The sequence below is a fragment of the Anguilla anguilla genome, chromosome 6, assembly GCF_013347855.1.
Source record: "Anguilla anguilla isolate fAngAng1 chromosome 6, fAngAng1.pri, whole genome shotgun sequence".
Classification (NCBI taxonomy): Eukaryota; Metazoa; Chordata; class Actinopteri; order Anguilliformes; family Anguillidae; genus Anguilla; species Anguilla anguilla.
Window position 1 is genome coordinate 37,520,453 of NC_049206.1, and position 13,201 is coordinate 37,533,653.

At 39.9% G+C, this 13,201-nt stretch overlaps 1 pseudogene; it reads right to left on the minus strand.

The window, feature by feature from the left end:
• LOC118230182 overlaps positions 1–12,813 on the minus strand; it is a 68,933-nt pseudogene extending 56,120 nt beyond the window's left edge.
• Positions 12,814–13,201: the final 388 nt, after the last annotated feature.

Below are 13,201 nucleotides of genomic sequence, written 5' to 3' on the forward strand. Positions count from 1 at the left end.
CGCTTTTTCACCATCCCAGCTTGAAGCAACCACATGTGGCTACGTTAGCCAGCTTGCTTAGTTAGCAATAGCCTACCCCCGCTGAACACTGCACATTTCAACTTTCAACTCTGACATAACTAGCATAGCCTAGTAACTTAGCTTTTTCAAAAGTCCAACAATATATTACCGTTTAGACAGTAGGTTCATTATCATGGAGTAAACTGTTCACTATAACGTTAATTACATGACGGATGTGAGCACCTTGCCCTGGCTGGAAGTGGAACCAGAGCTGCTCGGCCTTGTTCAGTTAGCTACCTATTTAGTTCAATACAAAAGAGATGGTTCCAACTTAAATAAGCACAAGTTATGAAGCAAATATAAATTATCATAAAATATCATGCGTGTGATTAACAAGAGAGTCTCGCTTACCTTGTGAAAAAACGTACCGTCTTATTCGCTTGAAAGAAAATGGATGGAAAATTTGAGAACGTTACGTGAGGGCGTGGCTTTCATCTACCCCAATCAGTGTTAAATTGAACACCAATGGAAAATACACTCTGATTTGACAACGCAACTGAGTCACAGGCAGCACTGGCAGTGCTATTTTATAACCGTGTGGTCTTATAACAACACCAACACTCTCTATTCAACACCGTCCCTAAAATTTCAACACTCATCTATTTGCTGTGTACTGATGCAGTGAACAAGGGCTGTGTTTCCCAGAGTCTCCTTAGCGCTACGTGCGTCATAAGGTATACCTTAAGGTATTCCTTTAGGTCTCGAGCTGTTTCCCAGCACCTCCTTAGTTAAGGTATACCTTCTGAAAGGTATAACTTTAAAAGGGTGGTCTGAGGCACTCGTAAGCTGTCCCTTAGCGCTGCGCTCCGCGAATCCTGTCACAGTTTTAGCCTTATGCCAACATTTTGCTTTTCAAATCGACAGTTGTACTACAGTGCACATCTAGTAGCACATCTGCATGCAAAAATGACAGATAGTTTAATATTGACTTTACGAAAATTAATTATCCAATCAACGTTTCAGTGCATAGCATGTCATGAAAATATTGTCGTTTCACCTGTCTATTCCCATCATGATGGTAATTAAGTATAGGGCCTATCCATAATACTAATCCAATTTGTGGAAAAAATTTATACGTAGTGGAGCTAACTGAGGATATGGCTTTTCTGACTGCACACCCTGCAAAAATTAGTTTGTCTGTGTGCGAGTCAATGATCACTCTGACTTGGAACAAACTGCCGGTTTATTAAGAATATAAAACCTGTGAGCAAAGCCGGCGTTGAGTAAGTCTACTTGCATGACCGAACTAGAGCACGTTGATTGGCCTAGCCATAAACACACATACAGGTACGGTGGCTCATAATGAACAAACATAGCCAAATGATCTACATCCCTTTCCTTTAGCTCACACCTCATATATAAAACAAAATAGCATGGGTAAATATCAACATTACAGAACATTTCTTTCTTACCATGTTGTTTTACGATTTTCGGTAAACAACCCAATAATGATATTCTTGGTTAAACTTAAGATTATCCAACAGAAAATCAAGGTGGATGAACATATCACTTTAACAGGTAGGCCTATTCATAAGGCATACCCGGTATAGAATTAATCATGATCAATTTCCACAGACGCGCTTTTGCCTTTCATCTGCGATCATTTTTGCACTGCAGAGAAAAGTCTACGGGAATCAGTGGATATGCTGCTACAGTTGCCTATACATTGTGTGACAAAAACAAATTAACATTAGACCTTTGTTTCAATAAGAACAAAATAATTCACCCATATGTAGCTTATATCCTTTTCCTGGGCTTCCAAGAAGTCCCAGACTATGGCTTATATGTCCCGATTGATGCTCTTTATTTTATCTTTTGTAGCCTATATGTACGTATTTATTGAAACTATCACAAGGTCTCATCTTGACTCTTAAAGAGATTCGCAGATGATTTTCAGTAGGCATAGCTTCCTCTTCTACAATATTAGATTGATGTAAAATGATTATGACAACACTTGTTATATTAAAATGTCATTCATAAGCCTTTACAAGTGAGACAATCAATTCGCTTGGCATCGATTGATAAACTTTTCAGCACCACAGTGAAGGCCAGCTCCAACTTACGACGTACCTTTGGAAGTGTCCCTTAAGGCAACTGTTAAGGTATAATCTGGGAAACACTCATAAAAAAGCGGTTTCCCTTTGAAAGGTAAACCTTAGAAACCTTCGTAAAACGTTAAGGTACATCAAAACTGGGAAACGCAGCCAAGATCTGTGACAAGTTGTGCAGAGGCTCCTAATTCGGAACAGAATGATCTAAAGGTTGTACATTGTCTCAGCCAGTAGCAAAAATCAATTTTGATTGATCTGAATGCATTCTCAACAAGAAATATTAATGCTCGCAAAATTTTGTTCCTCTTGTATATTCTAGGTGGATCAAGATGTTGTGAAGATCCTTGGTGAGGAGGATCTTTCACGTTATATTCCACAATATGGAGGCTGCATCTTCGCCAAAAACTGGAAGGATACATAATCAAATGAGCATGTAGAGCTAAAGAAAAAGATTTTAATTGATCGCCTGAATATATAAACATAAAATGAAATTACCAGCCACAGCAGCCAGTAAGAGCCTCCCTAGACAAGTTACAGGAATTGGAAATAAGAATGCTGAACAAAAGACCAGAATAATTGAATTTGGCACTACCAAGACAGTGTCTACAAACAAGTAAGAAGACCCACAGGGGGTGGAACAAGAGAGCTCATTGTGAGGAAAGATGATACAGTGGCCAAACTTCTGAATGAAGGGAAAAATATGTTTTTCCCTAAGGGAAAATCAAAGAAAGGTAAACTTGAGGACTTTGATTGTATGCTTTGTGCCATGGGCTCAGAGAAACCCCAACAGGGCACACTTACAATTGGAAGTTTGTATGAGGCAACTCATCATAAAATCCTTAGATTGTACATGTGTACAAAGTCCAAAAAGGAAGACAGTTCTAACACAACAGATGGAGCCCATTCACTTGACAGACCCCAGATGCCTGTATCTCCCTTCACACCTGAGTCCACATTCTCCTCACATTCTCCACTCATCCCCACGGGTCAGTTACAGCCCTCTGTCCTTTGACAGACCTGCCTCCAGCTCCAGCTCTATGACTTCTGAAAGTGCCTTATCAACCTCAACACCTCAGTCTACTCCTACTCACCAGACATCAACAAAAGCTCAGTCAATAACTGTGTCCCCTGATGAGGAAGTTATTTTTCTTGGTTATGACACAAACACGTCATTTGATGTTCTCTGTGACACACTGGTATACTCACCTCTACAAGCAGAGTCAAGATCCATCCCGGTCTGTGGATTTAATCCCTGTCTTTGAATATCCAGCAGTGGCAACAGAGGAAACTGGTATGGAGGTGTCTGCTTTTCAGTGTATTCCAACCAGGCTTCCACCAGCCAAGCAGAAAATGCCTTCTATGAAAATCCAGAGAATGTAGCTGATGAGCAAACCATTACAATCCGCCAAGTACATTGTATTTTGGACATGGTTGAAGCATTTTCTGGATGCCAACATTACTTAGACGTCTGCTGGAAAATGGTGAATTGGAGATTGGAGTTGGGAATGGGGTCATCATGGATTGTCTTACTGATTTCTGGAACATTTTTCATGCAACCAAGACCTGTAGAACAACATACAAGATCCCTAGTTTGCATCACACCTTCCAAGAGAGAGAGTGGGAAGCAGTTGCTCGTATTGTGGCCTATGGATGGCAGAGGTTTAAGTACCTACCAGTTCAACTTGACCCTTCATTCCTCACTGAAGTGCTATCCATCTCATCACAGAACAGCAGTCTAATGGAAGCCTTCTTCAACTACATAAACACAACAGAGAAGGATGTGCTAAGGGTCTGACATGGAAGAAGTACTGAGCATACTGAGCAGTCACAATTGTACAGTGCTCACCAACAGAACAAAATCTGTCAAGACTATTACAGGAAATTGTACATAATAAGATGGTGCAACAGCCATCTTTTATCATCAAATGTTGGAAGCCAATTCTGAGATCTGTCAGAGAGGCAATAAGTGCAGATGGGCTGGAAAAAATTATTGGCATCATCAAAATGATCATGTTCCCAGAATTCATGTCTCCTGCAGAAACAACCACCTCTCATCACCTCTTGAGATTTGTCTGAGAAACAGATCAGCTGGATCTTGGCCTCTTCCTGAGGTACTGCATAGGCTCTGACCTATTTCTATCCAGGACCATCAAAGTCACATTTACAGACATGTCTGAATTTTTGAGGCAGCCTTTGGCTCACACTTGCATTTGTTCATTAGTACAACGCTAGTGAGGCAGGAGGCTATCTTCTGTGAGATGCACTGAAACTGAACCAGCCCATTTCACAGTTTGAAAATAGCAGGAAGGGGGCTACTCTATAATCACCCACTGTTTGGCCCTTGAAGTTCTTTACTTTTGTCAAAATGTGTCAAATTTTGAGCTATGTTTTTGTCCTTTAGATTCAGGGGTTCAGATTATTTCAGTAGACCATCAGTTTGTGAGGTTTTAAGAGGTCAAGAACTATTTCCATGAACATAGTTTTAGAAATATGAGTCCAAAATGTTTCTTACCTTGCTTGGCCCATTATTTTATTTCCCATTGTTTCAAAACTTATTGAAAGTTTCTCTGTGATATTGGTGTACAAGAAAGTTGTCATCAAATATAGTTTAGCACTGAAGCTAAAAAATCATACAGGTATGATTCTAATTGACAGCCTTATTGTATTTCTTTTCATGCACACGTCCAACAATGCAGTGTTAAGGGATGGATTTTATATGCGATTGATTTAGCTTATTTGATCTGTTAAGTGCAATAAATGCAAGAGAATGTTTTTTTATTATTTTATTTATTTTAAAGGAACAATGGCAATGTTTGGGGATCCATTTATGGATTGATTGGTAATTTTTATAATATGCATTATTAACCTTTATTATATTAATTGCATGTTCAACACTCTAGGAGCACACAAATGTATCATTGTTATGTTATATTAATAAAGTGCATTCCTTTCCATGTTCCCATCCCACTTCCTTATTAACAAGCAATCCCAATCAATAATTAAAACCAATTAATATCAATAATAAATCATTCATATCAAGTTATGAATTATCTAGATTTTTTAAGCAATTTTCTCTTGTACTCCTTGCAGTACACCAAAATACTTGTACCCCCATTTAAGAAAACATAAAATTGTTTGGCAATGTCATTTCTGAACATGGCCCTTCAACTCTGAGGTAGACCATCCTCATAATGAATCTATGATAACTAGTATCGGTTTCATCAGCAATAATAACAACAACAACATCAACAACTTGTTTTAAATGAAATCAGTAAGAGAGGCATTGTTCATACTTTTAATGCAGTGGTTGATTTAGATCTTTATTTCATTTGTAAACACCTCACAGCTAGACCAATGAGGGTTTGTAGCTGGAGGGGAAGGCACCGCGTGTTTTCCTTTTGCTGGTGTGAGTCAAAACGGAGATGTTAGTTAGTTTTCATCTGTTCGCAAGAACAGGGCACAATTAGAATTAAGAATGCACTGGTTCCGTTGCCACGGGTTAGATATGAAGGCGTTGCTTCATATCCCGCTTAAAACGGGCCTGAAACGGATCAGTAGCATTCTGGTTACTCTCCGTTTGTAAACGGGGCTATGCTGTCATCAGAGATATATCCGATCTGTCGCCGGACTGTAAATATTCCAATGAGAGCATCAGAATATTCACATATGCGCGGAACAACATAACAGATATATCCCTGACCACAGCCAGGAAGCGTAACGGTTATTATGTTTTACTCTCGTGTTAAATCTGACTCCATTTTATATGAAAAATTTAAAATTAGGGTTTAACTATACGTGGAACTTGGGAGTGGTTACACTCGACTCTATCTTGTGCCATCATTCCTCAATATATGCTCCCGGGCTTTAGCATTATTGTTAAATCTCAGTTCGGCGAGGAATCCAGAGGGTAGGAGGCTGACCACCATAATACATGCCTTCCATGCCTGGCTTACATGGATAGTGCATCGACAGTTATGAGCCCAGGACGGTGCGTATCTATCGGGCTCCTTCAGGCGAATTTGACAAGAACCGGCGTACTACGCCCATGGGTTCTCTTAAGCCAAACCACCAGAACCAATACCACCAATCCCTTAACAGGCAGATCGTGGTCACCTATCTAACTTGAAGACCCCACTAAAGACGTTTACTGTACTAGACCCCTGATCAGGAGGTCCCCGTCAGAATTGCCCCCCTGAGTATTTAAACGGAATTTCGGCTGAAAAGAAGATAAAATGGATTAGAGTCATGAAGACCACGCAAGTTAAAAATCAGAATTTATTGAACAGGCAGGTAGGTTATTATCTTCAATTTCCAAAATCAATTATACAGGTTAAAAACAGAAATACAGAGTAAAAGAGTTCTTACCAGCCTGTTTAGCTACACACAGAACATTCGAGTATGCGCAGTGCGGGAAGTCGATTGCGATCTTCCATGGCTATCTCTACACAGAACACATAGCCTAGTATGTGCACTGAGGGAAGTCGATTACGATCTTCCTTGTCTGTCTACACACAGCGCACATAGTATGTGCACGGTGGGAAGTCGATTACGATCTTCCTCGACAGGATTGTCTCCCTTCCTTTTAGGCCAAATCCCGCGTTTGATCTAGGCGGCATTACCATAAATTAACCTGGCTGAATCATAAATCTCGAATTTCGGCCCCCACCATTTGGGGCTGCTGTTAAAACAATCAGTGGGGAAATCGGGAAAAGGAGATGATTACCAGAGAGGACATTCCATTGTGTTAGTTTTTTCCTGAGTTGCTGAAACTATGTTTTTTCAAATTCTATTTGGTATGAAACATATTTCATTCAATGGCTTGAACCATGGAGAAAATGTACATACCAAACATGCCAAGTGGATGTAATATTATGGTGCAGTTGTCATGAAAATACCCTTTTGTTTAACCATTGTACATGCAATCCATGTTATTATTACATAATGCATAATACAATAATACAATGAAAACATGAGCATGGTTTGTAAGGTTTTCCGGGATTTGTAAATAAGATATACAGATGGTTTATAGATGGTTTATAGTCCAGATCCAGAAAAGAAATACAAAGTGTAATATCCGAGGGGCCCAAATGAGGGCACTGTGGTACTGTCCCGTGCAGTGGCCCCCACCAGGTGCCGGTCGTTTCACCCTTTACGACCCCAAAACACCCACACCCACAACCACAGACAAAGAGACTAGTTCCCCTTATCTTGGTTGTGTCCAGGTGGTAACATTCCAGAGAACCAAATGGCCTGCCCATTCAGAGGAAGTCCGAGTGACTTATTGTTTTACCACCAGGCTCTCGGGTCCTTTGAAGTACACGCTGCGTCCCAGCATGCTGGCTCGGTCAAATGTCAGCCTTTTCTGGGTCCCAGTTTGACTTCCCTCTTACACATTCAACCATTCATATGTTATTGAGTGATATTACCTTGTTTACAGTATTAAGATAATAATAACAACAACAACAACAACAACAACAACAATAATAATAATAATAATAATAATAATAATAATAATAATAATAATAAAACTAACAAATACAATACACCTTCGGTGCTTGGCCCCCAAATTAACAGAACAACAGGTTTGTGTACACAGCCATGTTGATTCTTCTTAGATATGGCACATTTCCTCTTTCAGAATGTTTAGCTCTACAAAGAAACAATGCTCATTTGGTTTTGATAGCTCAAACAAACATTTGATGAGCACTCAAAGTTGGTTTCCAATTAATTGTCAGGCCACTCAGAATTTCAGACTGACACATTATTCTCCCCTGCAGTTTGCCACTCTGTTGTTCAAAGCCATATTTTTGAAATAAGGACTTGATGACAAAAATCTGTCCGTTCCATGGCAGGTCAGATGGCATGTGGTTAGATTCTAGATTGGGAATGCTTTATGACTTTTCCTCTGTCCCAATTTAGATCAAATATGTATTTTGCAAAGGTAACCTGAGGGCAGCAGTACACATCTCACATTTAGTAAAAAAAAGACAGACAAACATAAACTAAATAACTAAAATTAAATAACCCTAACGGCAACATTATTAAATAAACCTATAGAGAAAGAAATCAAGGAGAGAGAGAGAGAGAGCATTGACAATTTAGAATAAAATTATCTTCCACAGCTGTTACAACACTTTTGAATGTGATCAGGTCCTTAGCTTTAAAAGAACTTCTTGCAACTTATTTTCAAAAAACTCTACAACAATGCTAAGAGCTACTCCAAAACAAGCTGTGAGCTAATGAAAATGGCTAATCTGTCTCTGACAGGAGTGCTCTAATCAGAGGTCTCAGCTCTCTGTAAAGTCTAGCTGCCTCCAGTGCATAATGTCAAGGCTCAATACCATTTTCCTCCATGACCAGAACACAAAGCTCATACAGGTCAGGGTCGCAGGGGATGTCTGTTTTCCAAAGACAAATGTCCTCTTGCAGAATGATGTCCATTCTGTCATAGTCTACTGAATGCAAATGATCACATGCTTGACAAAGTTCTGGTACACAGTACATGAGAAATGGTTTGCCATGATACAATTCATGTCCGTTGCCACCTGGTCAAATCCGGTGGCTGTCCCACATTCTCACAACTGTGTCCAGCTCATCCTGCAACACAAAACAAAAAAGCGTGAGCATCAAACACTTAAATGCTTATAAACCTCTTCTCCCCCCACTATGTACTTTAATTTAGGTTTTAATACTATGTATTATATTGACATACTGCACGATGACCAGTATGTAGGTGTTATAGTAGCAGGTTATTTTATAAAACAATTTACATATGTTTGCAATGACAGTGTTAGGACAGTTGAAGACAAAATGAAGGTAGACGGATACTACCAGTTCAATAACAAAGACTACCGACTAAAAATAATATCAGTAGACTATTCTCTTAATGTAGTAGCATACAGGCTATGACTCACATATGTTACAGGAACTGAACTGGTAAACTGAATCAATAGGCCCACGTATTTCATTCAAACGTTGGTGGAGGTAACAGAAGCAATGCCACGCATGACCATCGTTTTGATTGTCAACTAGATTTGGCAATGCAATGGGCATATTTATTCAGATATTTAGCTATCTATCTGGCTATCTATGCAGAGAATGAAGACTAATTAATGTAGCCATTGATAACTAGTTAATTCTGGTGGTTTACGAGCGTGAACTAACTTGCTTTAAACATACAAATGCAGAGGAGAATCTCACCTGAATTATTTTTAGAAAGCAGAATTACTACGAGGCCCTTGTCTACCATATCGCCACTGAAATCCCCCGCTGATCGGAAGTCCTGAAACAAGTCCCTCCAGTAGTCCGCATTCTGTCTCCAATAGATGCCCCACCAGCTTTCGATTCGTTGGTTTCATGTACTTCTTCCTTGTAGGACACAAGGACCATGTACTGTGCCAGTGTAATCTTTGCGGAGAAAGTGCTGCAGTCTGTTGACATGAACATTTTCAGTTCCCAGATCCGACCGCACTATCTTTGGGCATCCCCCTAGCTCACTGACCGTACCAATGAAGTATGATGCAATGACTTCAGGCCTACTATTTGTAAAGTTTGCTTGCATCCAGATTATATGACGTGAAAATCCATCGATGCATGCACCCGTTTATTCCAATGCCAAATGGTGTTAATTTATCATAGGAGTCCATATGCCAAATGTAATTGGGCCCTGGGATGCTGTAATGTCGTCTCCTAAGTCTTCTGCCTCGTCTTTGCTGTACGCCTTCTGGGTCTAGGCAAGACTGAATCTCATAAACAATGTCTCTGGTAACACGCAACCCGGCCAGTCTGCACCTCTTGAACATCATTCGGTATCTATGAAGCCACCCTGGGTTCCGTATCTGGTTAGCAGTGAAGTTGACTGTTGAATGTTGAATGTTATCTATAACAGAAACGCACAATGCAAGTTCTGCCTGTGTTAGACATTGATTAAAATAAAATCTGATGCATTGATCAATCGCTCCTTCAGTAGCCTTGGGCTACTGTTGCCTCAAGCCAGTCTCAAGTCGAAATGACACAATTACGTCATGATCTAGAGAAAATCATTTGTTTTCTTGAGAAAATGAAATAATTAAGTTGTTATCTCGAGAAAATGATTATTTGTTTTTTTATATGAGTTTGTAGGGAGAGTGACTCAAACTGAATATGGAAAATGGTTCATTACGTCAAGATTTCTGATATTTCCTTTTCAAAACACTCTAATAAGACAACACAAAGTTCCATTTATTGATTTTCTTGAACAAGCAGCTTAGCTGGACAGTCAGCTTAATTAATTTTGCACACAGAGTTTAAGGCAATATGTGTGCGCCTGTCAGAGTGAATGTGTGTGTGTGTGCCTGAGTCTATGAGAGAGAGAGAGAGAGAGAGAGAGAGAGAGAGAGAACAAGAACATACTGGATGCCAACATTACTTTAGACGTCTGCTGGAAAATGGTGAATTGGAGATTGGAGTTGGGAATGGGGTCATCATGGATTGTCTTACTGATTTCTGGAACACTTTTTATGCAACCAAGACCTGTAGAACAACATACAAGATCCCTAGTTTGCATCACACCTTCCGAGAGAGAGTGGGAAGCAGTTGCTCATATTGTGGCCTATGGATGGCAGAGGTTTAAGTACCTACCAGTTCAACTTGCCCCTTCATTCCTCACTGAAGCGCTATCCATCTCATCACAGAACAGCAGTCTAATGGAAGCCTTCTTCAACTACATAAACACAACAGAGAAGGATGTGTCTGCATGTGAGAAGAGGGATGAAGAGGCTGCTGTAATATCCCTCTGCCTCCTGCCAAAGCTCTCACACAGACATACTTTTCTCCTGACTCTTAATTAAGGCTGCATCAGGATGCACGCTGTTCCCTGTATGCTAATTACAGTGGGGCCAAATACAGTCCAGTCTCAGCTCTTTTGGACCATAATATAGAGGCCCCCATGACTCCTTATGCTAATTACAGTGGGCTGTAATACAGTTCAGACCCCCCTTCCCATGACTTCACCTACTGCCCAGCCATACATCCCCCCACCCCTCAACTCCTAAGAATTCAGAGTACAGAGCACTACTCTAAGCTCAACTTAATATTTGTCTGTGAGATTACAGCACTGTACTGAATCTCTGAGCACAGAATGAAACACTACACTGACTCTTTCTGTGAAATAATAATGATAATAATAATAATAATAATAAATATAATTATTATTATTATTATTGCATTTTAATTGTTATTCAAAAATAAGGTCTGATAACTGTCCTTATCTAAATAAATTATTATAAAGTTATACAACCAGATAGTCATTTCAGGTAGAGTGAAATACAACATTTTATATTTAGTTATTTCTGTTTTAAATTTTTTTTTTATGCATACAAATAATTCATAGTTTAACCTCCTGTTATCTTCAAATTTACTAACATCTTTTATCCTTGGGGTCAATTTGACCACAGCAATTTAAACCTCCAGAAAATGATTATAATTGAAATTGTTACCACAAGTTTGTGTCAGGTACTTTATGTTTCTTTGTTGACGACCTAAATAGCCCTTTAAATAAAAAATAACCCCCCCCCACCCCCCCTTATACATCCAGAATACCTATTACCCGACTATGAAAAAATAAGCAAATAACCGTAAAATCTCACTGATTGACCTAAAATTGGAACGAAAGATCTTTTTGGTGTTTTAATGTTTTTTCTCACTGTCCCCGACATGGTAACTTTCCTTTTCAGCAGTTCCTCACCCAGGGCATACGATGTGAAAAAATGATCACATGTAATGTTATGACCATTCAGTCCTTCAGCCATGTCTAGTACCACCCTCATGCCCTGATTTTATTCAGGTGCTTCCCCAGGGGATTTACCAGTTTACATCTGCATATTCCAGGCATAGCTGGACTGTGCTTCACATGCTGCCCATATTTTGAAACCGTATTTGACCAGTTTGCTTGGTATGTATTGTCTGAAGGGACAGCGCCCACGAAACGCAACCAGTCATTCATCCACAGTCACGTGGGGGCCTGGATTGTAAAGAAAGGGTAATTGCTGAACCCACTTGTCCCATACATCCCGTGTTGATGCAAGTTTGTCACGCTCTCGTCGGCCCTGCCTTGTTTCTCTGTCATCAAAGCGTATGACAAGGGAGAAAACATGGAATGTCTTTAGAGATATGGTGGCTGGAAATATTGCCCTTCCAGTGTCAGCATTCCAAAGGCTTGCTGTTGCTTCGCCTTTTGACTTGTAGACTCCTGCCAAAATGAACAACCCAATGTATGCTTGCAAGTGGGTCACATCCAAGTCTTACCAACTGTCCCCATACACGCGCCTCCCCTCTAAGTTTGTCATCTCAAGTATATCATTTTCGATTGATGGTGTTACGAAGAGCTCAAATGCTGATTTTACGTCTTGGACATGGCTGCATATCTGGTGGGGCCTGGAACCATTTTGATGACATTAGCCGCACTAAGTCTACCCTGTCGTTCAAGTGGGGAGAGGGACCATAATAACTTTCCATTTTTGGAAGGTAACGTGTCTGCTGGTGGTTGAGAGACAACAGGAGGGTCAACACTAAGGGTCTCATTCTCATCAGAGGAGGATGCCTCATAATCAGGGTCCTCCTCAACATTATCGTCTGTCTCAGACACATACTCCTCTATGTCGCTTTCACTGTCAAAGAGCTGTGACAAAACCTCATTGACAGAAAACCTTTGCTTAGAGGTCATTATTATTATTATTATTATTAACCTTTATTTAACCAGGTAAAAAAACTCTTGATATTAAAAATCTGTTTTTCAAGAGTGACCTGGCCAAAATAGACAGTAAACACAGGAGTTACTAATAATACAACATAAAACAAGAGTACCTGATAAAAAGGAGCAATCAAACCCATAAGATCAATAAAAATAAACAAAAACAATCGGGGAGTCAGTGTAAATAAAATCATACAGAAATTTTCAATTGAGAGAGAGCATAAAGAGAGAGCACACAGAGCACCAAGAGAAATGGTTTAGAAGGCTGCTGTGCAAGCTTTTATATGTTTGCTCCTCCCCTATGTTGTGTGAACTATCAATGTCCTTGCGGGAACCATATTTCCCCTCCCCCAAAGCACGG